This window comes from Trichosurus vulpecula, chromosome 1 (assembly GCF_011100635.1).
Source record: "Trichosurus vulpecula isolate mTriVul1 chromosome 1, mTriVul1.pri, whole genome shotgun sequence".
Taxonomy (NCBI): Eukaryota; Metazoa; Chordata; class Mammalia; order Diprotodontia; family Phalangeridae; genus Trichosurus; species Trichosurus vulpecula.
Genome location: NC_050573.1, coordinates 220635598 through 220661037, shown reverse-complemented (window position 1 = coordinate 220661037; position 25440 = coordinate 220635598).

The window sequence follows — 25440 nt, the reverse complement described above, 5'->3', positions numbered from 1 at the left end:
AAAGAAATGCAAATTAAAACAATTCTGAGGTACCATCTTATACCTATCACACTGGCTGATATGATAGAAAAGGGAAATGACAAATGTTAGAAGGGTTGTGGGAAAATTGGAACATTAATGCACACTTGGTAGACTTGTGAACTCATCCAACCATTCTGAAAAGAAAGTTGAAATTATGCCCAAAGGGCTATAAAAATGTGCTTGCCCTTTTACCCAATAATACCACCACTAGGTCTGTATTCCAAAGAGATCAAAGGAAAAGGAAAAGGACTCATATGTACAAACAGATTTATAGCAGCTCTTTTTGTGGTGGCAAAGAATTAGGAATTGAGGAGATCAATTAGGGAATGACTGAAGAAGTTGAGATTTATGATTATCAAGGAATACTATTATACTGTAAGAAGAGATAAGCATGACAGTTTCTGAAAAAAACTGGTAAGACTTTTATGAACTGATACAAAGGGAAGCGAGAAGAACCATGAGAATATTATACATGGTAATTATGATCAACTGAGAAGGACTTATCTATTCTTGTGAATACATTATTCCATGATGATCCCAAAATACAGATGATGAAAAATGCTATCCACCTGCAGAAAGAGAACTGATGAACTCTGAGTTCATATTTAAGTATATTTTGTTTTATTTTATTTTTCTTGTTTTTTTCCTTTCTAATATGGTTAATATGAAAATATTTTGTATGACTTCACATAATGGGTGTCATATTGCCTGCCTTCTCAATGGGTAAGGGGAGGGACTAGAGTAGGAGAAAATGTGGAACTGATTTTTAATGAATTTGCAAAAAGGAGTTCATCATAGTGAGGTCAACACTGTGATGATCCTTTCTTAACTTAGTTAGACTTGTTCTCTAAAAATACATAATCATCCCTTCCATTACTGGGCCCTTGTCATAGTCATTCGCCTTCTGGTAGAACCTTCCAGAGCATGTGGTTCTATGGTATAATCTTCGAACACCATGCCATGACAAGGCATAATAGTGAGCTTTTGTTTCACATAGAATATGAAGTAGCATCATATATTGTTTTCTAATTGTTTATATATCTCCAAGTCTCCTTGACTCAAATTGAATCCTTGAGGTCAGTCACCACACTCGTCAATATTCCTCCTATTGCAAGAAATATACCAGATAAGCAGAGATAACAACTCATCTTTTAGTGAAATTCTGAATATATCTCTGAAGCATTATTTTTATTGTTGCTGTTGTTGTTGGAATACCTTTCATGCCCTTTATCTCGCTCATTATCTCTCTGGTTGGAATTCAACATATTATTTCCATCTTAGAAAAACTAGCCATAAAGGGGTTAAGTAATTACTATTAGAGATGGAGACTAGAATAGATTTTGAATCCTATTATCTCATTACTGTGTCTTGTATCTCATTGTAAATCTTTATGATTGATTGTTCATCATTTTAAACCCACTGCTACTGAAGATTTGATTGAAATATTCTTTGGGGAAAAAAACTTCTTTTGAATAGCAGCAAAGAGTCTTTCAATACCCTCAAATAGAATCTATTCTGTACAAATCATTTATATACAGTCAAATATGGACTGTCCTTGCTAGAAAGTTGGGTTAATACAAGATAAAGCATAATCTTTCATTAATGTATTTTTTTGGCTTTCATATGAGTTTAAGAACAGTTTCAATGGGTTTGCCTTTCTAAATACCATTTTACTTAAACTAATATTCAGTGAATAGAGTTAAAGCTTGGCATAGGAAGGAAGGAAACATGCATTTATTAAATGTCTATTATGTTCTAGATAATGTTCACACCAACTCTAAGAGATAGATTCTATTATTATCTCCATTTTACAGATGAAGAAACAGAATGTGACTTTAAATGACTTGCCATGGTCACATAGCAACTAACTGAAGCCACATTTCAACAAAGGTTTTCCTGATTCTAAGCCCAGAACTCCATCCACTGTGCCACCTAGCATCCTCAAAGCTCATTTAAGAGATATAATTTCAGACTCAGGAAGACCTAGATTCAAGTACAGCTTCTGAAATATGCTAGATGTTTGTCCCTAGGCAAGTCATTTAATCTCTCAGTACCCAGGGCATGTAATATCAATTGAGTAGGGACTTTCTTACTGTTTTAAAATGATTAAGAGTCGTTGAATCTTACTATGTGCTAAGCCCCAGGCCCAAACCCCAATTAGGTGCTAAACCTATGTGGGTGTGAATTGGTAACCAAGGTGGGGCCCCAGGTGGGGCTAACTACGGAGGGCCTGGTTTGCACATGAGTTTGAGTGACATGTTTGGGACATCAGAGGCTTTTAGACCATGTGGGTTTAAGTTGCCTCTTTGTGACGATTATAGGTCACATGGGTGAGTCACGTGGGTGACCCTGAAAAAGATATAAAACTAGGGGTTGGCTTTCTATTTTTAGGAGCTCTTACCCACAGCCATGGTGGTGCTCGTGACTCTGGCCCAGCCCTTGTTATGAGCTCCCAGGCTGAACTTAGATGTGGGCAACTATGAATTGTATTTGGTCTGTCTGTCAATGTTTGTAATTTGTATTTTGCTTTTAAGTTCAGGGTGCTGGCTTTTTCCCCTGAACTAAGTGAATGGTATTTGTATGCTGAATTAAAGCAAGCTTGTCAACCCCTTAAGATTGCTTTCCTTAGTAAAGCAGATCAAAAGAATCTGGGCTTTGGCAGCATTCTTGTTGTTGGGCTTGTGTTGGTCTTTCACTCCCACAACAGCTGCTAGTCGTATTGTTGAAATAGGGCAATACTCTAAAACTTTAGGTTGTCGATAGTTGCAGATCTGCCTTTGCTGAAGAAGTCTTCACTGATTATTTCCTACACTGATGAAATCACGGTTCAGCTCCCAAGGTTAAATTTAATTTACAAAACATCAAATGACAGCAGGTAAGAGAGTTGGGAGATGTTGGTTCATGGAAAAATAAGCTTGCTTTCAAAATGTTACCACAATTTTGCAGTATTGCATAAATTTTCAGATTCAGTGGAGGTGTTAGTTAGTTTTGTTCAACTGCTTTCCCCCCTTTTTTTCAATTTTTCCCACAAGGGATGACTCCCCAAATGGAGGAAGAGGGGCATTATATTTGGAAATAAAGGGTTTTTTAAAGTTATCAATAAAAATAAGTTTTTAAAGAAAACAAAAGTTACCCCAAAGTACTGAATAATTATTCAGTAGTTAATTAAAATTTTGTTACATTTCAGACACATTTTTATCTATTTTATAATATTTATACATCTTATTTTATAAACTTCTGTGTCTAGAAAAATGCAGGTGTTTCTATTACATTGAAATAGAAGATATTTGTTGTTAGATAGCTGGCACGTATTGATACAAATATATTTGCCTGCTCATCTTTACTAAAATTCTCTGAACTTTATTCTATCACTCAAATCAATCTGGAAAGGAAAATGTTACCTGTATAATGGATGTATCACAAAAGTCTGCTCTGTGTGAACAGAATGTTTTAGAGAACTACATTCAGTAGATCTACCTACCTTCCAAATCACTTCTGTCATAGGCATGTAATAATTTATTATGTTTCTCTAATACTTTAAGATTTTCAAAGCATTTTACATAGGTTTTTCATGACAGTAGTGCTGGGAGAGAGATAAGACAGGTGTTATAATTTCCAATTTACAGAGAAGGAAAGTAAAGGTCAGAGAAATTAAGTGACTTTTTCATGTTTACACAATCAGTAAGAATCAGAAGAGGGATTTGAAGACAAGCACTCTAACTTCAAGGTCTATAAGCTTTCCATTACTCCCTTGTCCCTCATGGTAGATTCCACATTGACTTCACTATAAAGTCAATTCTGGTAGAAATTATCCTGAAAGAGATACCTTGATTGCCACAGGAAACAATGTAAAACATCCCTCCTACAAAGCAGGGACAAATTGGTTGCTACAGGTATTTATTGGACAAGAAATTTTTGAAATTTTGCCCACCCTGTATATATAACAAAATGTGTTTGTCTAACATCTAAGTTAAAGTGCTATAAGATTATTTTTAAGGGATCTTGAATTCTTCTATTTAAATTTTATTTTATGTTATCAGTTAATAATTAAAATCTATTTTTCTCTCTCTCCCCCTCCCAAATGAAAAATAGAGGAAAACAAAAAAAATTGTAACACATGTGCCTAGTCAAGTAAAACAAATTCTTATATTGCCTATGTTTGAAAAATATATGTTTATATATATGCAGATTACTGCATTCTGATTCCATCACATCTATGTTAGGAGGGGTATAGAATATTTCATCATGAGTACTTTGTAATCAATTTTGGCCAGTTCATTGGTCACAGTTCTTAAGTAAGTTTTCTTTCTAGGGTTTTTCTTCATTATATAAATTTATGTTTTGCTTCTGCTCTGTCACTCTGCATCAGTTCATACAGGTCTTCCCAGGTTTTTCCAAAACTCTCCCATTGATCATTTCTTTATGGAATAATAATATTGCATTAGATTCATACATACACCATATTTTGCTTAGACATTCCCTAATTGAGGAATACTCCCCTTTGGTTTTCAGTACTTTTACTCTTTCAAAAGCTACTATAGGGGGCGGAGCCAAGATGGCAGCAGGAAAGCAGGGACTAGCAGGAGCTCCCCACCGAGTCCCTCCAAAAACCTATAAAAAATGGCTCTGAACCAATTCTAGAACTGCAGAACCTGCAAAACAGCAGAGGGAAGCAGGGCTCCAGCCCAGGACAGCCTGGATGGTCTCTGGGTGAGGTCTATCCCGCAGGGAGCTGGGAGCTGGGAACAGAGCAGAGCAAAGCAGAGCCCAGCATGAGCGGCATGGACCAACCAGACCAGGAGCCAGGTGGAGTGTGCCCTAGCGCCCTGAATCAGAGAGCTGCGGCAGTTACCAGATTTCTCAACCCACAAACACCAAAGACAGTGGAGAAGGTTAGTGGGAAAAGTGGCAGGAGTGGAAGGAGTTTGCGGTTGAGCCACTGCCCCGGGGCAGCAAAGGTGGGGCAGCTACAGAAGTTCAGCTGCAGTTGTTTCCGGTCCCAGGCACACCTGGTGGGAGGAATTAAGTGGTGGATCAGAGCAGGAGTGAAGAGCCTGCTGAAGATCTAAGCCCAGTCCGGGTTGGGGGTTCTTGGGGAAGGAGAAGTGCTGGTGTGGCAGAGCTGGTGCATCCCCCCAGGCGAGGAACATAGTTCTCTAAACTCTACAAGCAGTCATACCCCACTGAAAAAATCAAGGGTCAAGTTAGTTGGCCAGGAATATGGCCAGGCAGCAAAAATGCACCCAGATTCAGTCTCAGACTTTGGATTCTTTCTTTGCTAACAAAGAAGACCAAAATATACAGACAGAAGAAGTTAACAAAGTCAAAGAGCCTACAACAAAAGCCTCTAAGAAATACATGAACTGGTCCCAGGCCATGGAAGAGCTCAAAAAGGATTTGGAAAAGCAAGATAGAGAAGTAGAGGAAAAATTGGGAAGAGAAATGAGAAGGATGCAAGGAAACCATGAAAAATAAGTCAATGACTTGCTAAAGGAGACCCAAAAAAATACTGAAAAATATACTGAAGAAAACAATACCTTAAAAAACTAGATTAACTCAAATGGCAAAAGAGCTCCAAAAAGCCAATGAGGAGAAGAATGCCTTGAGAGGCAGAATTAGCCAAATGGAAAAGGAGGTCCAAAAGACCACTGAAGAAAATACTACTTTAAAAATTAGATTGGAGCAAGTGGAAGCTAGTGACTTTATAAGAAATCAAGATATTATAAAACAGAACCAAAGGAATGAAAAAATGGAAGACAATGTGAAATATCTCATTGGAAAAACCACTGACCTGGAAAATACATCCAGGAGAGATAATTTAAAAATTATTGGACTACCTGAAAACCATGATCAAAAAAAAGCCTAGATATCATCTTTCAAGAAATTATCAAGGAGAACTGCCCTGATATTGTAGACCTACAGGGAAAAATAGAAATTGAAAGAATCCATCGATCCCCTCCTCAAATAGATCCCAAAAAGAAATCTCCTAGGAATATTGTTGCCAAATTCCAGAGCTCCCAGATCAAGGAGAAAATACTGCAAGCAGCCAGAAAGAAACAATTTGAGTATTGTGGAAACACAATCAGAATAACCAAAGATCTGGCAGCTTCTACATTAAGAGATCGAAGGGCTTGGAATACAATATTCCGGAGGTCAATGGAGCTAGGATTAAAACCAAGAATCACCTACCCAGCAAAACTGAGTATCATGCTCCAAGGCAAAATATGGATTTTCAATAAAATAGAGAACTTTCAAGCTTTCTCAGTGAAAAGACCAGAGCTGAATAGAAAATTTGACTTTCAGACACAAGAATCAAGAGAAGAATGAAAAGGTAATCAAGAAAAAGAACAAGAAAAAGAAATTGCAAGGGACTTACTAAAGTTGAACTGTTTTGTTTACATTCCTACATGGAAAGATGATGTGTATGATTTATGAGACCTCAGTATTAGGGTAGCTGAAGGGAATATGCATGTGTATATATACATACATATATATATATATATATGTTTATTTTTTATATATATATGTTTATTATATATATATATAAGTGAATGTGTATGTATGTATATGTGTATGTGGAGAGAGAGAGAGAGAGAGAGAGAGAGAGAGAGAGAGAGAGAGGGCACAGGGTGAGTTGAAGATGAAGGGAAGGTATCTAAAAGAAATAGAATCAAATTAAGGGATGAGAGAGGAATATATTGAGAGAGGGAGATAGGGAGAGATAGAATGGGGTGGATTATCGCACATAAAGGTGGCAAGAGGAAGCAGTTTTGTGGGAGGAGGGGAGAGGGCAGGTGAGGAGGGAATGAGTGAATCTTGCTCTCATCAAATTTGGCCTGAGAAGGGAATACCATACATACTCAATTGGGTATCTTACCCCACAGGAAAGAAGGAGGAAGAAGATAAAAAGGGGGGGATGATAGAGGGGAGGGCAGATGGGGGTGGAGATAATCAAAAACAAACACTTTCAAAAGGGACAGGGTCAAGGGAGAAAATTCAATAAAGGGGGATGGGTTGGGAAGGAGCAAAATATAGTTAGTCTTTCACAACATGAGTATTATGGAAGGGTTATACCTAATGATACACATGTGGCCTATGTTGAATTGCTTGACTTCCTAGGGAGAGAGGGAGGGAAGGGAAGAGGGGAGAGAATTTGGAACTCAAAGTTTTAAAAAACAGATGTTCAAAAACAAAAAAAAATTTTTTGCATGCAACTAGAAAATAAGATACACAGGCAATGGGGCGTAGAAATTTATCTTGCCCTACAAGAAAGGAAGGGAAAAGGGAATGAGAGGGAAGTGGGATGACAGAAGGGAGGGCTGACTGGGGAACAGGGCAACCAGAATATACACCATCTTGGAGTGGGGGGGAGGGTAGAAATGGGGAGAAAATTTGTAATTCAAACTCTTGTGAAAATCAATGCTGAAAACTAAATATATTAAATAAATTAAATAAAAAAAGAAACAAATGAAATCGACTGGAGACTAAATAACAATCATGAAAGAATGGGATAATCATAGAACAAATTATAGAAGCAATAGGTAATTTCATTAATGATAATGACAATAGAAAGACAACATATCAAAATTTATGGAATGCTGAGAAAAGAATCCTTAGGGAGAAATGTAATTTTTAAACATGTTCATCAAGAAAACAAGGGGGAAAAGAGATTAAAAATAGCAACAAAAATTTTAAAAGACTGAAAAACCAAAAAGTTCAAAATTAATTTAATAGCAAAATAGTGAATTTAGAAATTATAAAAGAGGTTAACAAAAATGAAAACAAACAACTCCCACTAGATTAATAATTAAACTAGAAAATTTTAAAGCATTAAGATTTTTAAAATATTTTTTAAAAGCCAAATTATCAGTATCAAAAATAAAAAGGGGAAACAGACAATAAATAATGAAAAAATATGAGAAATTATTGAAAATTAATTTGCCTAATTATATGCCATCAAAATTAATATAAATAAAATGCATGGATATTTACAAATGTGTGGATCTGTGTGTGTGTCTGTGTCTGTGTTTGTGTCTGTGTGTTTGTTACCTGCCTGGGTGGCTAGGTGATATAGTAGATAGATTACCAGGTGTGGAGTCAAGAGTCATGAGTTCAAATCTGATCTCAGATATTATTAGCTGTATGATCCTGGGCAAGCCACTTAACCCCATCTGCCTCATTTCCTCAACTATAAAATGAGTAGGAGAAGGAAATAGCAAACCACTCCATTATCTTTGCCAAAAAAAACCCTAAATGAGGTCACAAAGAGTCAAACATGACTAAAATGACTAAATACCAACAAAAAAACTACCTACATTAACAGAATAAGAAAATGAGGATTCAAAGAAGGCAATCTCAGCAAAAGAAATTAAAGACACCATAAATGAACTTCCAAACTGGGAAAAACATAACTTCAAAGGACCTACAAGTAAATTCTAGCAACCACTCAAAGAACAATTAATTCTAATATTATTTAAGCTATATTTAAAAATAAGAATAGAGGAGTGGAGCCAAGATGTTGGAGTAAGGCAGAAATATGCATAAACTCTCCCAATTTCATCTTTAAGCAGCTATAAACATGAATTCTGGTGTACCAGAAAAAGACAAAAGGAGAGAGTGAAGAAATTTTCCAGACCAAGACAATTTAGAAGGTTGGCATGAAAGCTCTGCCTCACTCAGGTAAAAGGGGAACATAGCGCAGTGCAGGCAGAATCCAGGCAAGTCAACAGCAAGCTATGCCCCACCAAGCCAGCAGAAAGATCCTTAGCCCCAGCGCAGGTTAGTGGCCCCACTGCAGCAGGCCAGCAGCAATGCATTGCATGGGACTTCCCAACCCAATCCATGCCAGATCAGGCCCTGCACCAACCAGCTCAAGAAATTTGGACAGTGCCCCCTCCAACCCAGGAGTAGAGCCCAACTTTAATTTAAAAATTAGAAATCAAAAAATAGGCTTGAAAATGAGAAAAATAAACAAACAAACAAAAAAGAACCTGACCATAGAAAGTTACTATATAATAACAGGGAAGATCAAATCACAAACTCAGAAGAGAACAACAATGACAAAACAGCTGGATGTGAAGACTCAAATAAGAACGCAAAGTGGTCTCAAGCCCAAAATGAACTCCTAGAAAAGTTCAAAAATGATTTTAAAAATCAAACAAGAGAGGGCTAAGAAAAATTAGAGAAAGTGTGATGCAAGACAATCATGAAAAAGGTAATAGCTTGGTAAAGGAGGCACAAAAAATGAAAAATTGTATAAAATCTCATTGAAGAAAAAACATCTCCTTAAAAAATACAATTAGCCAAATGGAAAAAGAGGTACAAAAGTCACTAAATGAAATGATTCCCACAAAATGCTTGGAGGGGGCGGAGCCAAAATGGTGGAGTAAAGGCAGCAACTTGCTTGAGCTTTCCCCCAAACCACTCAAAATACCTGTAAAAAGGGACTCTAAATAAATTCTAGAGCAGCAAAACCCAAAGATGAGAGACTTAAACAAATTTCCAGACCAAGACAACCCAGAAGGTCAAAGGGAAAGGTCTATTGCACCAGGCTGCGAGAAGAGAGCAGTCCAGCGTGGGCAACACCAGCATACACCAGGCCCCCAGAAAACCTGGAGCAAGGCTTAGGGGACTGAATCATTGGCAACTGTGACAGTTTCCAGACTTCTCAACCAACAAATGCAAAGACAACTTAAAAGGTTAGTAGGAAAGGTCTTAGAAATTAGAATGGAGTAAATAAAATCTAATGACTTTATGAGAAATCAAGAAATTATAAAATAGAACCAAAAGAACCAAAAAAAGGCAATGTGAAATATCTCATTGGAAAAACCACTGACCGAGAAAATAGTTCCAGGAGAGATAACTTTAAAAGTATTCGACTACCTGGAAGCCATGATCAGAAAAGAGTCCTAAACATCATCTTTCTAGCAATTATCAAGGAAAACAGCCCTGATATTCTAGAACCAGAGGATAAAATAAAAATTGAAAGAATCCACCCATCACCTCATGAAAGAAATCCCAAAAGGAAGACTCCTAGGAATATTTTAGCCAAATTCCAGAGTTCCCAGGTCAAAGAGAAAATATTGCAAGCAACCAGAAAGAAACAATTCAAGTATTGTGGAAACACATTCGGGATAACACAAGATTTAGCAGCTTCTACCTAAGGGATCAAAGAGCTTGGAATATGATATTCCAGAGGTCAAAGGAGCTAGGATTAAAACCAAGAATCACCTACCCAGCAAAAATGGGCGTAATTCTTCAGGGGGGAAAAGCAATATTCAATGAAATAGAGCACCTCCAAATATTCTTGATGAAAAGATCAGAGCCAAATAGAAAATTTGACTTTCAAATACAAGAATCAAGAGAAGCATGAAAGGTAAACAAGAAAGAGAAATCATAAGGGACTTATTAAAGTTAAGCTGTTTACCTTCCTGCATGGAAAGATGATATTTGTAACTCATGAGACCTTTCTCAGTATTAGGGTAGTTGGAGGGAAAATAGATAGATAGATAGATAGATAGATAGATAGATAGATAGATAGATAGATATAGAAAAGATATATCTTATATACATCTATATATAATATATAAATATAGCTGTATAAAGATACATTCTCTCTATATAAATATATACATACACACACATATAGACAGTGGGCACAGGGTGAGTTGAATATGAAGAGATAATATCTAAAAAAATAAAATTAAGGTGTGAGAGGAATCTACTAGGAGGAGAAAGGGAGAAGTAAAATATAGTAAATTATCTCACATAAAAGAGGCAAGAAAGAGCTTTTACAATGGAGGGGAAGGTGGGAGTTAAGAGGGAATGAGTGAATCTCACTCTCATCAGATTTGGCTTAAGAAGAAAATAACATACACAGTCAATTCCGTATGGAAATCTATCTTACCCTACAAGAAAGTAAGTGGGGAGGGGATAAGAGAGGGGGAATGATAGAAGGGATGGCATATTGGAGGAGAGGGTAATCAGAAGCAAACACTTCTGAGGAGGGGCAGTTCAAAGGAAAGAAAAGAATAAATGGAGGGCATAGCAGGATGGAGCAAAATATAGTTGTTCTTTCATAACATTACTGTTATGAAAGTGTTTTGCATGACTACACATGTATAACCTATAGAAAATTGCTTGCCTTCTCAATGAAGGTGAGTTTTGGAGGGAGGAAGGGAGAGAATGTGGAACTTAAAGTTTTAAAAAATGAAAGTTAAAAATTGTTTTTACATGCAATTGGGAAATAAGATATACAGGCAATGTTGTAGAGAAATCTATCTTGCCCTACAGGAAAATAGAAGGGAAGGGGATAAGAGAAGGGAGGGGTGGTGATAGAAGGGAGGGCAGATTGGGGGAAGGGGTAATCAGAATGCACACCATCTTGGAGTGGGGAGAGAGGAGAGATGGGGAGAAAATTTGGAACTCAAAATCTTGTGGAATTAAATGTTGAAAACTAAAAATTAATTAATAAAAAGGGAAAAAAAGAAGAAATAAATAAATTAAATGATTCCTTAAAAATTAGAATTGGGCAAGCAAAAGCTAAGAACTCTATGAGACATCAAGAAACAGCAAAATAAAATGTAAAAAAATAAAAGGAGCAGAGAATGTGAAATAATTCATAAGAAAAACAACTGACCTGCAAAAATATTCAAAGAGAAATAATTTAAGAATTATTGGACTACCTGAAAACCATGATCAAAAAAAAGAGCCTAGACATCACATTTCAAGAAATTATTAAGGAAAACTTTCCTGATATCCTAGAACCAAATGGTAAAGCAGAAATTGAAAGAATCCATTGATAACCTCCTAAGAGAAATCCTAAAAGGAAAACTCCAAAAAATATAGTCAAATTCCACAGCTCACAGGTAAAAACAAATTGCACGCATCCAAAAACAATTAAAATATTATGGCACTGCTATCAGGATTACATAGGATATGGCAGCTTCTACATTAAAAGACTGGAAGACTTAGAATGCAATGTTCATGGAGGCAAAGGAGCTATGATTACAACTAACCCAGGAAAACTGATATAATCCTTTGTGGGGGAAAGGACATTCAATGAAATAGAGAACTTTCTACCATTCCTGATGAAAAGACCAGATTTGAACAGTAAATGTGATTTTCAAAAATAAGACTCAATAGAAGCACATAAAGGTAAACAAGAAAGAGAAAAGATAAAGGATTCAATAAGGTTAAACTATTTCCACCTTCACACGTGAAGTGGATACTTGTGACTTCTAAGACCTTTATCACTATTACGGTAGTTAAAAGGAACACACATAGAAGGCACACATATAACAGGTCTTTCATGTGATGACCTCTAAAATAACAAAATGAAGGGGAGAAAAAGAGGGTTGCACTTGGAAAAGGAGGAAGAGAGAGCTAGAATGGGATAGATTATATGAAATGAAGAGGCACAAAAGACCTATTACAATGCAAGGAAAGAAGGGCATAGCTTGAACCTTATTCTCATTCGAATTGACTCAAAGAGGGAATGACATACACATTCATTTGGGTATAGAAATCTATTTTACCATACAAGGAAGTAGGAGGGAAGGGTATAAGAGAATGAGGAGGGGGCATGATGGAAGGAGGGAAGAAGATGGGAGGCCATGCCAGAAGCAAATCACTGGTAAGGAGGTACAAGGTGAAAAGAGAGAGAAATAGAGAGACGCAGAGACAGATACAGAGAAAAATAAAAAGGGGAAAGTAGGATGGAGAAAAATACACAGTAATCATCACTGTGAATGTGAATGGGATGAATTCACCCATAAAATGGAAGCAGAGATTAAAATGGATTTTAAAAAAGGATCCTATAACATTCTTTTTTTATATATAAGAAACATATTTGAAGCAAAGAAACACACTCAAGATAAATGTAAGAGGCTGGAGCAGTAACTATTACGCTTCAACTGAAGTTAAAAAAGGCAGGGTTATGAATCATAATCTCAGGAAAAGCAAAAGCAAAAGTGGATCTAACTGAAAGAGATAATGAAGGAGACTATATCTTGCTTAAAGGTACCATAGACAATAAAGTAATATCAATACTAAACATATATGGATCAAATGACCGAACATACAAATCTTTAAATAAAAAGTTAAATAAGTTACAGGGGGAAATTGATAATAAAAATATATAAATGGGAAACTTCAAATTTCCCATTTCAAAACTAAATAAATCCAACAAAAATGAGAAATAAGAAGGTGAATAGAATTTTAGATAATTTAGATATCATAGATCTATGGAGAAAGTTGAATGGGAATAGAAAGAAAAACACATTTTTCCCATTGGTACATGGGACCTGCACAAAAACTGACCATGTATTAAAGCATAAAATCCTCACAATCAAATGCAGAAATATTAAATGCATCCTTTTCAGATCATAATACAATTAAAAAATACATTCAATAAAGGACCATGGAAAGATAGATTAAAAATTAATTAGAAACTAAATAATCTAATCCAAAAGAATGAGTGGGCCAAAGAACAAATAATAGAAACAATAAATTATTTAAGATTATGATAATAATGACACAACATGCCAAAATTTATGGGATGCAGAAAAACAGTACTTAGAAGGAAGTTTATATCTCTAAACACTTATATCAACAAAATACGGTGCTGGCACTTAAACCAAGAAGAGAAAATCAGAGAAAGAAAATTATAAACCAATTTCCCTAATGAATATTGATGCAAAATTTTAAATAAAATACTAACAAAAAGATTATAGCAATATATATATATATATATATATATATATCATAAGAACCATTCAATTTGACAAGGTGGAATTCATACAAGGAATGTAGGGCTTGTTCAGTATTAGGAAGGTACCAGCATAATTGACCATACAAATAACAAAACCAACAGAAATTATATGATTATCTCAATAGTGACAGAAGAAAATCTTTTGACAAAATGTAATATCTATTCCCATTAAAACATGAGCCTAGAAATAAATAATGCTTTCCTTAAAATGATAAATAGTATTTATCAAAAATCATCAGCAAGAGTTAATTATAAAAAGGATAAGCTAGAAGCCTTCCCAATAAGATCAGGGGTGAAACAAGGATGCCCATTATCACAACTATTATTCAATATTTTACTAAAACTGCTAGCTATAGCAATATGATAAGTAAAAAAAAATGAAGTACACACTTAATTGGGCATGGAAATCTATCTTACTCCACAGGAAAGTAAGGGGGGAGGCAATAAGAGAAGGCAGCTATGATAGAAGGGAGGGCAAATGGGAGGAGGGGGTAATCAGAAGCAAATACTTTTGAAGAGGAACAGGGTCAAAGGAAAGAATAGAATAAATGGAGAGGGGGTAGGATAGGACAGAGGGAAATATAGTTAGCCTTTCACAACATGACTGTTATGGAAATATTTTGCATGACTACACATGTATAACCTATATTGAATTGCTTGCCTTCTCAGTGAGGGTGGGTGGGGAAGTTAGGAAGGGAGAGAATGTGGAACTCAAAGTTTTGAAAAATGAATGTTAAAAATTGTTTTTACATGCAAAGGAAAATAAAACATACAGGGAATGGTGTATAGAAATCTATCTTGCCCTACAGGAAAAAGAAGGGAAGGGGATAAGAGAAGGTGGGGGGTGTGATAAAAGGGATGGCAGATTAGGAGAGGGGGGTAATCAGAATGCATACCATCTTAGGGTGGGGGAGGGGAGAGAAGAGGAGACAATTTGGAACTCAAAATCTTGTAGAAGTGAATATTGAAAATTAAAAATTAATTAATTAAAAATAAAGGAATTAAAATAGGTAATGAAGAAACTAAACTATCACTTTTCACATATGATATGTTGGTATACTTAGAGAATCTTAAAGAATCAACTAAAAAAGTACATGAAATAATTAAGAACTTTAGGAAAGTTGTATGATATAAAATAAATCCCTACAAGTCATCAGAATTATTAAATATTACCAACAAAGTCCAGCAGCAAGAGGTGGAAAGAGAAATTCCATTTAAAATAACTCTAGCCAATAGAAAATATTTTATCTGTCAAAACAAACCCAGGAACTATATGAACACAATCAAAAAATACTTTTCACTAAAATAAAGTTAGATCCAAACAATTGGAAAATATCAATTGCTTATGTGCACACTAAGTAAATATAACAGAAATGACAATTCTATCTTACTTATTCAGTGTCACAAATTATTTTATAGAGCTAGAAAAAATAATAAAATTAATCTGGAAGGACAAAAGGTCAAGAATATCAAGGGAAGTAATGAAAAGAAATGTGAAGACACCAGACCTCAAATTATATGATAAACTGGTAATCATCAGGTCACTCAGGAATGACTAAGAAATAAAATGGTGCATGAGTGCAATGGATTAGGTCCACAATGCACAGTAGTAAATGACCGTATGAATCTACTGTTTGATAATCCAAAAGATTCCCGCTTTTAGGATAAGAACTCACTATTTGAAAAAAAAAATTGCTGAAAAAACTGGAAAATAGTTTGTCATAAATTAGGTATAAACTAAAATCTTACACCATATACCAAAAAAGGCCAAAATGAGCACATGATTTAGACCTAAAAGGGGACAAATTAGGAGAGCAATGAGTAGTTTAGCTGTCAGATCTATGCAGAAAGAAAGAATTTATTACCAAATGTGGTGTTAATGTGATTAAAAATCTTCACCACCCATTTAATAGGACTCAGGTGGAGCTAGTTTAGGAAAACTCGATTAGGGGAGGCTTGTTTGTAGGAAGGTCCATGCCCTTTTGGTAACTAGGTTTTAAGCCCCAGGTCCATACCCTTTAGGTAAGTAAGCACTAAGCCCCAGGCCCACAACCTTTTGCTGATTAGGTGTGAAGCCCTTGGGTCCTAAGAAGGGTGTGTATATCTTGAATGTAGCCAGTAAGCTCAGAGACAGAGAGCTGGAAGAGAGGGAGAGACAGAGAGAGAGAACTGCAAGGGGTCTCAGAACTGCAAGCTCTCAGAACTGTGAGAGGAGAGGACACAGGCAAGGAGACAGTTAGGATTCCTGAGTGTTTATGGGAAGGCCTAAGCAGAGGAAAAGGTGACAGGATGGCTTGGCTCTTTGCTGTGATATTGTGTTTTAATTTCCTTGCTGTTATATTGAAGTGGATTTGCTGGTTTGGGGATATAATTGTAGTTGTGTCGAATTGGAATTATTGGGTTTGGGATTTGATCTTTTGGTGTCTGAATAAATGTTTTACTTCTTCTACCTTCTACATAGAGAGTCTCATTTCAGCTTCTCTGGTGTTGGGAAAGAAGTAAGAGCCTCTTGTGGGCACTGGGTTTGAGGGGATTAAGGGGAAACTGAGTTGGCGATTGTGTGTCCTGGCCTCTTTCTGCTTCTAGGAATTAAGTTGTATTGGCTCAAAGTTAAGCCCTATAGAAGTATGAGGCATGTCCCATTCTGCCCCTGTAGCCTACCACCTTTCCTAGCAAATGGAAGCAGTTGTATTTCTTCATCAATGCTCTGAGACCCGCACTGATCCGAATTCTGCTCTCTTTTATCATCTTTGCTTAGATGATTGTGGTTGTCATGTCCTCTATTGTTCCAGTTCTTCTTATTTCACTCTGCATCAGTTCATCTAGGTCTTCTTGGATTTTTAAGAATTCCTTCTATTCCAAATATCATAGATCTACGTCTGGAAGAGAGTTTAGAGATCATCTCATTCCAGCCCCCCTCATTTTTTTTCAATTGAAGAAACAGGCCCAGAGAAAGTTCTGTGACTCCTCAGAGGTGTCACAAAGTGGAAGCCTCATTGGTGGGATTCAGATGCAGGTCCCATGATTTCAAATCCAGCTCTGTCACATAGTAGGTACTTAGTAAATGTCACTTGATTTATTTAAATCTTTGACTTTTTGGGGGTATTTGCCCAGTAGTACGATCCCTGAGTCCAAGTATGTGAATAACATACTGGCCTCATTCCATGATTCCAAAGAGATTCCTCCTGGATTGTCATAGAGCTCCATGCACCCACCAGTATTGGATTAGAGTGTGCCTGTTTCTCATAGCCGCACCAGCAATGGCTACATCTATCTTCAATCATCTTCATGGTTATTAGTAATTGGGCACTTTTTATTCATATGATATTGATAACTACTATTTGTTCTTTGAAAATGTTTCATATACTTTGAACATTTTTGTACTGAGAAGAAGTTCATGCTACCACAGCACTGTGTCAATTCCCTATAGATTTTGAAGTTCAGACTTTTATTAGGGCTGCTTAGCTTAAAGTGGGTCAGAACTGTGGGAAGAGAAGATGCAGGCAAGCAGACAGTTAGGATTCATGAGTGAGTGTTTCCAGAGGGGAAGGTCACAGGATGGCTTAGTTCCTTGCTGTGATATTGCCTTTTAATTTCCTTGCTGTTACATTGAAATGGACTTACTGAATTTGGGATACAATTGTTGCTTTATCGAATTGGAATTATTGGTTTGGGGATTTGATCCTTTGGTGTCCGAATAAATAGTTTACTTCTTCTACCTTCTACGATACCGAGCTATACAGGCATATTCATGGTCACCATCGATATCATGAATCTTGCCTTACTGATACACCAAACAAGAGATAAAGAGCAATATGCAAAATGTGGAATGGATCATATTAATGACATAAAATGAAAAAGGAGTGTACGTATTAATAGCAAAATTGTTCAGTGGTCAATTGTAAATAAATTAGCTCTTCTCAGCAATACAATGATTCAAAACAATTGCAAAGGACTCATGATGAAAAATGATATCCACCTCCAGAGAAAGAACTGGTGGAGTCTAAATGTAGATTGAAGCATACTTTTTTTTATTTTACTTTTTTGTGTTTTGTCTTGTCTGTGTTTTCTTTCGCAACACAGATAATATGGAAATATGTTTTGCATGATTGCACATGTATAACCTATATCAAATTGTTTACCATCTCAGGGAGGGGACATTTGGGGGAGGGAGGGAGAAAATTTGGAACTCACAATTTAAAAAATGAATGTTAAAAATTATTTTTACATGCAATTGAAAAAAATTATTACAAAAAAATAAGAAAAAAGAGTCCTAACAAATATTTACTTTGACACAAATATATCCTTGTTACTTAAACCACAGACAGTTGAAACAGAGGGAAAAATATTGACCAATGCCCCTAGTGAAAATTGACACAAAATTTTTAAATAAAATATTAAATAACATAAAATTTTAAATAAAATAAAATATTACTAACAGCATATCACAAAGATTAAACATTGTGACCAAGTAGAGTTTGTATTAGGAATACAGAGTTTGTTCAATATTAGGAATACTATCCCATGTTGATAACAAAAACAAAAAAAGCACATGATTATATGTATAAATGCAAAAAAAAAACCCTTTTGACAAAATGGAACAAGATAGATCTGTAGGATCTATTCCTACAAAAAATAGAAAACTGAGGAATAGATGGGCACTTATTTAATGTAATATTATCTAAAAACAAGAGTCAACATTACATATAATGGGGACAGACTAAAAGACTTTGTAATAAGATTTGGAATAAAGAAAGGATGTGCATTATCACTATCACTATTTGATTTATTGCTAGAAGTGACAGCTACAAGAATAAAACAAGAAAATAAATTGAGATAACAAGCATAGAAAGATAAAACAAATTGGATTTTTTTGTAGATGATAAGTTAGAGAACCCTAGAAAGTCATCTAAAAATCAATAGAAATTTTTTTGCTGTTGTTGATGTTGAGTTTTCAGTTGTGCCTGACTCTTTTATGACCTCATTTGGGGTTTTCTTCCCAAAAATACTTGGTTTGGTTGGCCATTTCCTTTGCTAGCTCATTTTAAGATGAGAAAACTGAGGCAAACAGGGTTAAGAAACCCTTGCCCAGGGTTAAGTTCACATAGCTAGTAAATGTCTAAGCCCAGTTTTGAGGTCTCCAAGGCCAGTGTTCTATCCACTGTACCACCTAGCTGCCCATATATAAATCATTAATCACTAGGAAAATTGCTTCATGTAAAATAAACTCACATAAACATTTTTGTATATTGCCAAGAAAACCCAGAATGAAGAGACAGAGAAATTGCATTCTAATAACTACAGTATTAGTATGCAGTATATACTAAAATATCTGGGAATATACCTGCCAAGACACAATAGAAACTGCATGAATGAAACTATGAAAACACTCTTTCTACATAAAGATGGACCTAAATGTGAATTGCTTATTTGTAGGCTGAGCCAATAAAATAAAAACACTTAAAATAATTTATTTACTTAGTATCATTTTTAACTGCTGAACAATTATTATTTGGTAAAGTTAGAAAAGACAACAACAAAATTCATTGGAGGAATAGTTAAGAATCTCAAAGGGAGATAATTCAAAAAAGTAGGAAGAAAAGGAGCCTGATTACCATATTTCAAAATATGCTACAAAGCAATGATCATTAAAATAATTTGGTATTTGTTAAGTATCAATGGAACAAATAAGATATAAAATGTAAGAAGCAAGAAAGCATGGTTGCCTAGTGTTTGATTAGCCCCAAGCCCCAAGCCACTGTTGTAAGGTCTGACTCTCTCACAAAAACTGGAAAGCAGTCTGGCAGACAATACGTATAGGCCAAAATCTTACACCACATATAAAGATAACCTCCAAGTGGGCAAATAACTTGGGCATAAATGGTGACATCATAAACAAATCAGAGGAGAAGGAAGAAGTTATCTTTCATATCTATAAAGGAAGAGCTAATGACCAAATTATGTAACATAGATCATCATGGAAGATAAAATGGATGACTTTGATTATCTAAAATTTAAAAAGTTATTTTTATAAACTTTCTCTACATCATATAGATGCCCATGTGCATATGCATATGCAAAATATACAAATGTATGTATATACACATACATATGGATATATATTTTATATAAACACATATTTATGTATATATTCATTTGCATATGTGGATATCATATCCAATTTCCATATCCATATGTATATGTGTTTTAATATATATGTCTGTATATATCTTTGTTGAATCCATTAGAACATCGGAGTTCATTAGAAAAATTATTTCATTTATTATATTGGTATCTTCAGACTAGCATTTATATCACTAGAAGGTAAATCATATTTTAGGGTTATTTAGTCTCCCTATGGCAGATCTAATGCATGATCATCCAACCTTGGCTTAAAGACCTCTAGTATAAATTAACTTACCATAACCCAAAACAACCCATTTCACTTTTGGATAATTGTTGGCAAATATTCTCATAAATTAATCCTCAATATGACTTTTGCATCATCTACCAATTTCTCTTGGTTCTTTCCTTTGGTGGCCAACAGAACAAGTTTAATAATACTTCCATATGATAACCTTTCTAGTACTCGAAGAAAGCTGTTGTGCCCTCAGCTAAATCTTATCTTTTCCAGGCTAAATGTCCTGATTTCCTTAGCTGATATGATAAAACAATTGGTTTCATAGTGTATTGGGCATTTAAGTTGTCCACCCTCACTGGCATGTCTCATATTTCTTATCTGGGTATATGAACATATACTCTCCAAGTTGGAGCTCCTACTAGCTAGTGTGATTTCCAGAAAAAGCTCACCACCACATTAAACTCAAATTATCTCATGGTTATAAGGATAACCTTCTTGAGAGGGAAAAATTCCCCCTATTCACCACTCTAGCCTTAGAGTTCCCACCAATGTATTTCTATTTAGGCAATGAACCACTCACACTAATGCCACTTTTCAATCTAAAATATAATCATTTACCTAAAAATAAAAATTAATATCACAAGTTTTAATATATTAAAGAAAATATATCAACAATCACAAATCATCCACAAATGCTGGATTTATAAACCCTCTTCTGTTAATACACATAGTGTATATGGGAGAGAATGGATTTACACTTACAGAAATCTTACAAGGAAAAACATGAGAGAAGAAAATCCAAATGTTCACTAAGTATAAAAGCAAATGTCCTCTTTCTGTCCTCTCTTCCTCCTCATATTCTGATTTTTTCTACGTTCAGATAAATTATAATTGTCTCATAATCATTTCAATTCCTATATTCATATTTTTCCAGTTATTAACCTAAAAATTCTCCCAATCACTAAGGCCCACTATTGTGTTCTCTATTTGCTCTAGTCTTTACTTGCTTGTCACCTTCAAAACTCAGAAACAACTATCTCCTACTCTCAATCAGAGAGAAGTTTCAGTCCTTAGATCTCTAAGTAGAGTTTAACTTGGCTATAAGCCTTAAATGCTCACTGCACAAGCATTAAGTTATAACTTAATAATTTTCTAAATAATATATAAAATTTGAATAACCAGGGGACATAATTGAGTATAGTAATAAGTTTCAAAATCAAATTATTGCTCAGAATTTTACACAGAGCTACTCTTTTATGATAATTTATAGCAATGTGTCAGCATGTCATAGTAGATAGAGAGCTAGCCTCAGAAATGGTAAGTACTGACCCTGACACATACTGTCTGCATTTACCTTGGCACGTTGTTTGATGTCTCAATGATCTTGGCAATTTGTTAAGATTTGCTGAAAAGTTGTTAATATCCATTGGTAGAGAATTTTTTTATTATTCAGGAATGTCCTATACAAGGAAATCACCAGTCCAGTCTCTATTTCATCTACAGAAGGTTACTTATGGAAGCTAGATAGAGCAGGGAAACTCCTGTAATAGGAGTTAGGAAGATTTGAGTTAAAATTCTAGGACTTTTAGAAGGGCATATAGATTAAGAGTACAAGGGTGAAGTGAATAGATGAGATAATAATAGATAAGGGAGGGACTTTGAGAGAGTTGGACAAAATAAGGAATAAGAGGTTAAGGGGAGGAGATAAGGTAATAGGGACAGAGCAAAAAGAGGGTCTGAGACAGAAAAGTAAAAATAACTGGACAGAGACCAATATCTTATACCATTTACCAAAATAAGTTCAAAATGGAAATATGACATAGATATAAAGAGGGATTTTATGGGAAAATTAGAACATGGAACATATTACTTATCAGATATATGGATAGGCAAATAATTTATGGAATAAACAAGAGATAGAACAAAGTTAGGTGTAAAATGGATAATTTTGATAACATTAAATTTTTAAAAATTTGTGGAATATGATTTTCCATAAGGCAAAGGAGCTTGGACTACAACCAAGGATCAACTACCCAGCAAAACTGAGCATAATCTTTCAGGCAAGGAGATGGATATTCAATGAAATAAAGGACTTTGAGACATTCCTGATGAAAAGACCAGAACTCAATGGAAAATTTGATCTTCAAATACAAGACACAAGAGAAGCATAAAAAGGTAAACAGGGGGGAAAAAGAAAAAAAAACTTGTTAAGCAATAAGTACAAATTGTTTACTTCCCTATGTAGGAGGATATTGTTAATCTTGAGAATCATATATTTATTATGACATTTAAAAGGGATATACATTGATAGAGGGTGTGGGTATAAATTAACTGATGTGATGATTAAAAAAACTAATTAAAGGGTGCAAAGGGATTGTAATGGGAGAAGAGTATAGGAGGAGGCAGGAAAGGATAAATTATATCACAAGAAGAGGAACAAAAACATATTATAGTAGAGGGAAAGAAGGAAGGGAGAAGAGCAGTGTTCGACCTTTACTCTCATTGGATTTGGTTCAAGGAGGGAATAACATAGTTAAGTACAGAAATCTAACTTGTCCTACAGTCAGTAGGAAGGGAAAGAAAAGGGGGGGTGGTTAGAAGGGAGGGAAGAAGTGGTAAGGGAAAAGGGAAAAAAAAGGGAGGGGGGCTGATAGAAGGGAGAAATGATTGAGGGAGACAGTGGTCAAAAGCAAAACTCTTTAGAGGAGTGGAAGGGAAGAGGGAGAAATAAAAGCATAAATGGGGGGGAGGAGAATAGGATGGAGAGAAAGACACAGACAGTACTGTGAATGTGAATGGGATGACCTCTCCCATAAAACGAAGAAGTATAGCAGAATGGATTAAAAACCATAATTCTACAATATGTTGCTTACAAGAAACACATTTGAAACAGGGGGATACACACAGGGTAAAGGTTAAAAGGCTGGAGTAGAATATATTATGCTTCAGCTGAAGTAAAAAAAAAAAAAAAACAAGGATAGCAATCCTAATCTCAGACAAAATAAAAGCAAAAATAGATCTAACTAAAAGAGATAAGGAAGGAAACTATATCCTGCTAAAAGACACCATAGACAATAAAATAATATTATTACTAAACATATATGCACCAAGTGGTATAGCATCCAAATTCTAAGAGGAGAAGTTAATGGAGTTACAGGAAGACATAGACAGCAAAACTATACTAGTGAGGGACCTCAACCTCTGAACTCTGATAAATCCAAACTTGATTTAACATCAAAATTAACAAGAAAGAAGTTAAGGAGGTAAACAGAATTTAGAAAAGATAGATATGGTAGACCTCTGAAGAAAACTGAATGGAGTTAGAAAGGAAGATACCTTTTTATCAGTGCTACATGGCACAGATATAAAAATTGACCATGTACTAGGGCATAAAAATCTTACAATACAATACAGAAAGGCAGAAATATTAAATATATCCTTTTCAGATCATGATGCAATAAAAATTATTTGTAATAAAGGACCATGGAAAGATAGACTAAAAATCAATTGGAAACTAAATAATCTAATCTTAAAGAATGAGTGGGTCAAACAACAAGTCATAGAAACAATCAATAGCTTTATTCAAGAGAATGACAATAATGAGACAACATACCAAAACTTATGGGATTCAATGAAAGCAGTACTTAGGAGAAGTCTTATGTCTCTGAATGCTTACATGAATAAAACAGAGAAAGAAGAGATCAATGAATTGGACATGCAACTGAGAAAGTTAGAAAAAGAAGAAATTGAAAATCCCCAATTCAGTACAAAATTAGAAATACTGAAAACCAAAGGAGAAATTAATAAAATTGAAATTAAGAAAATTATTGAACTAATAAACAAAACAGAGCTAGTTTTATGAAAATACCAATAAAATTGATGAATCTTTGGTGAATTTATTTAAAAAAAGAAAGAAGAAAACCAAATTACCAGTATCAAAAATTAGGAAATTAAAACAATAATTAAGAATTACTTTGCCCGATTGTATGCCCATAAATTTGACAATGATGATTTACAAAAATATGAATTTCCAAGATTAACAGAAGAGGAAGTAAAATACTTAAATAACTCCATTTCAGAAAAAGAAACTGAACAAGACATCAATGAACTCCCTAGGAAAAAACCTCCAGGGCCAGATAGATTTACAAGTGAATTCTATCAAACATTTAAAGAACAATTAATTACAATACCATATAGAGTACTTGGGAAAATGTCAAAGAAGGGGTCCTACCAAATTTTTTTATGATATAAATATGGTACTAATACCTAAACTTGGAAGAGCAAAAATAAAGAAAATTATAGACCAATTTCCTTAATGAATGTAGATGAAAAAATTTTAAATAAAATATTAGCAAAAAGGATTGCAGCGGCTTATCACAAGAATAATACACTTTGATCAGGTAGAATTCATACCAGGAATGCAGGACTGGTTCAATATTAGGAAAACTACCAGCATAATTGATCATATCAACAACAAAGCTAATAGAAACCATATGATTATCGTAAAAGCTTGTGATAAAATACAACACCCATTCCTGTTTAAAAAAATACTAGAAAACAAAGGAATAAACAGAATCTTCCTAAAAATAATAAGTAGCATCTTCCTAAAACCATCAGCAAACATTCTATGTAACAGGGATAATCTAGATGCATTCCCAATAAGACCAGGGATGAAAAAAGGATGTCTATTATTACCACTGCTATTCAATATGTTACCTAGAAATATTAGCTTTAGCAATAAGGGAAGAAAAAGAAATTGAAGGAATTAGAATGGGCAAAGAAGAAACTAAGTTATCACTCTTTGCAGATGATATGATGATATACTTAGAGAATCAAGTAAAAAACTACTTTAAGTAATAAATAACTTTAGCAAAGTTGCAGGATATAAAATAAACCTACATAAATCATCTGCCTTTCTATATATTACTAACAAAGCCCAACAGCAAGAGATAGAGAAATTCCATTTAAAGTTACAATAGACATTATAAAATATTTGGGAGTCTACTTGCCAAAACAAACCCAGGAACTACATGAACACAATTACAAAACACTTTTCACACAAATAAAATTTCAGATCTAAGTAACTGGAAAAACATCAGTTGCTCATGGATAGGCTGAGTTAATATAATAAAAATAACAATTCTACCTAAATTAATTTACTTATTTAGTGCCATACCGATTAAACTACCAAAAACTTTTTTATAGATCTAGAAAAAATAATATCAAAATTCATCTGTGATAAAAATAGGTCTAGAATATCAAGGGAATTAATGAAAATAAATGCTAG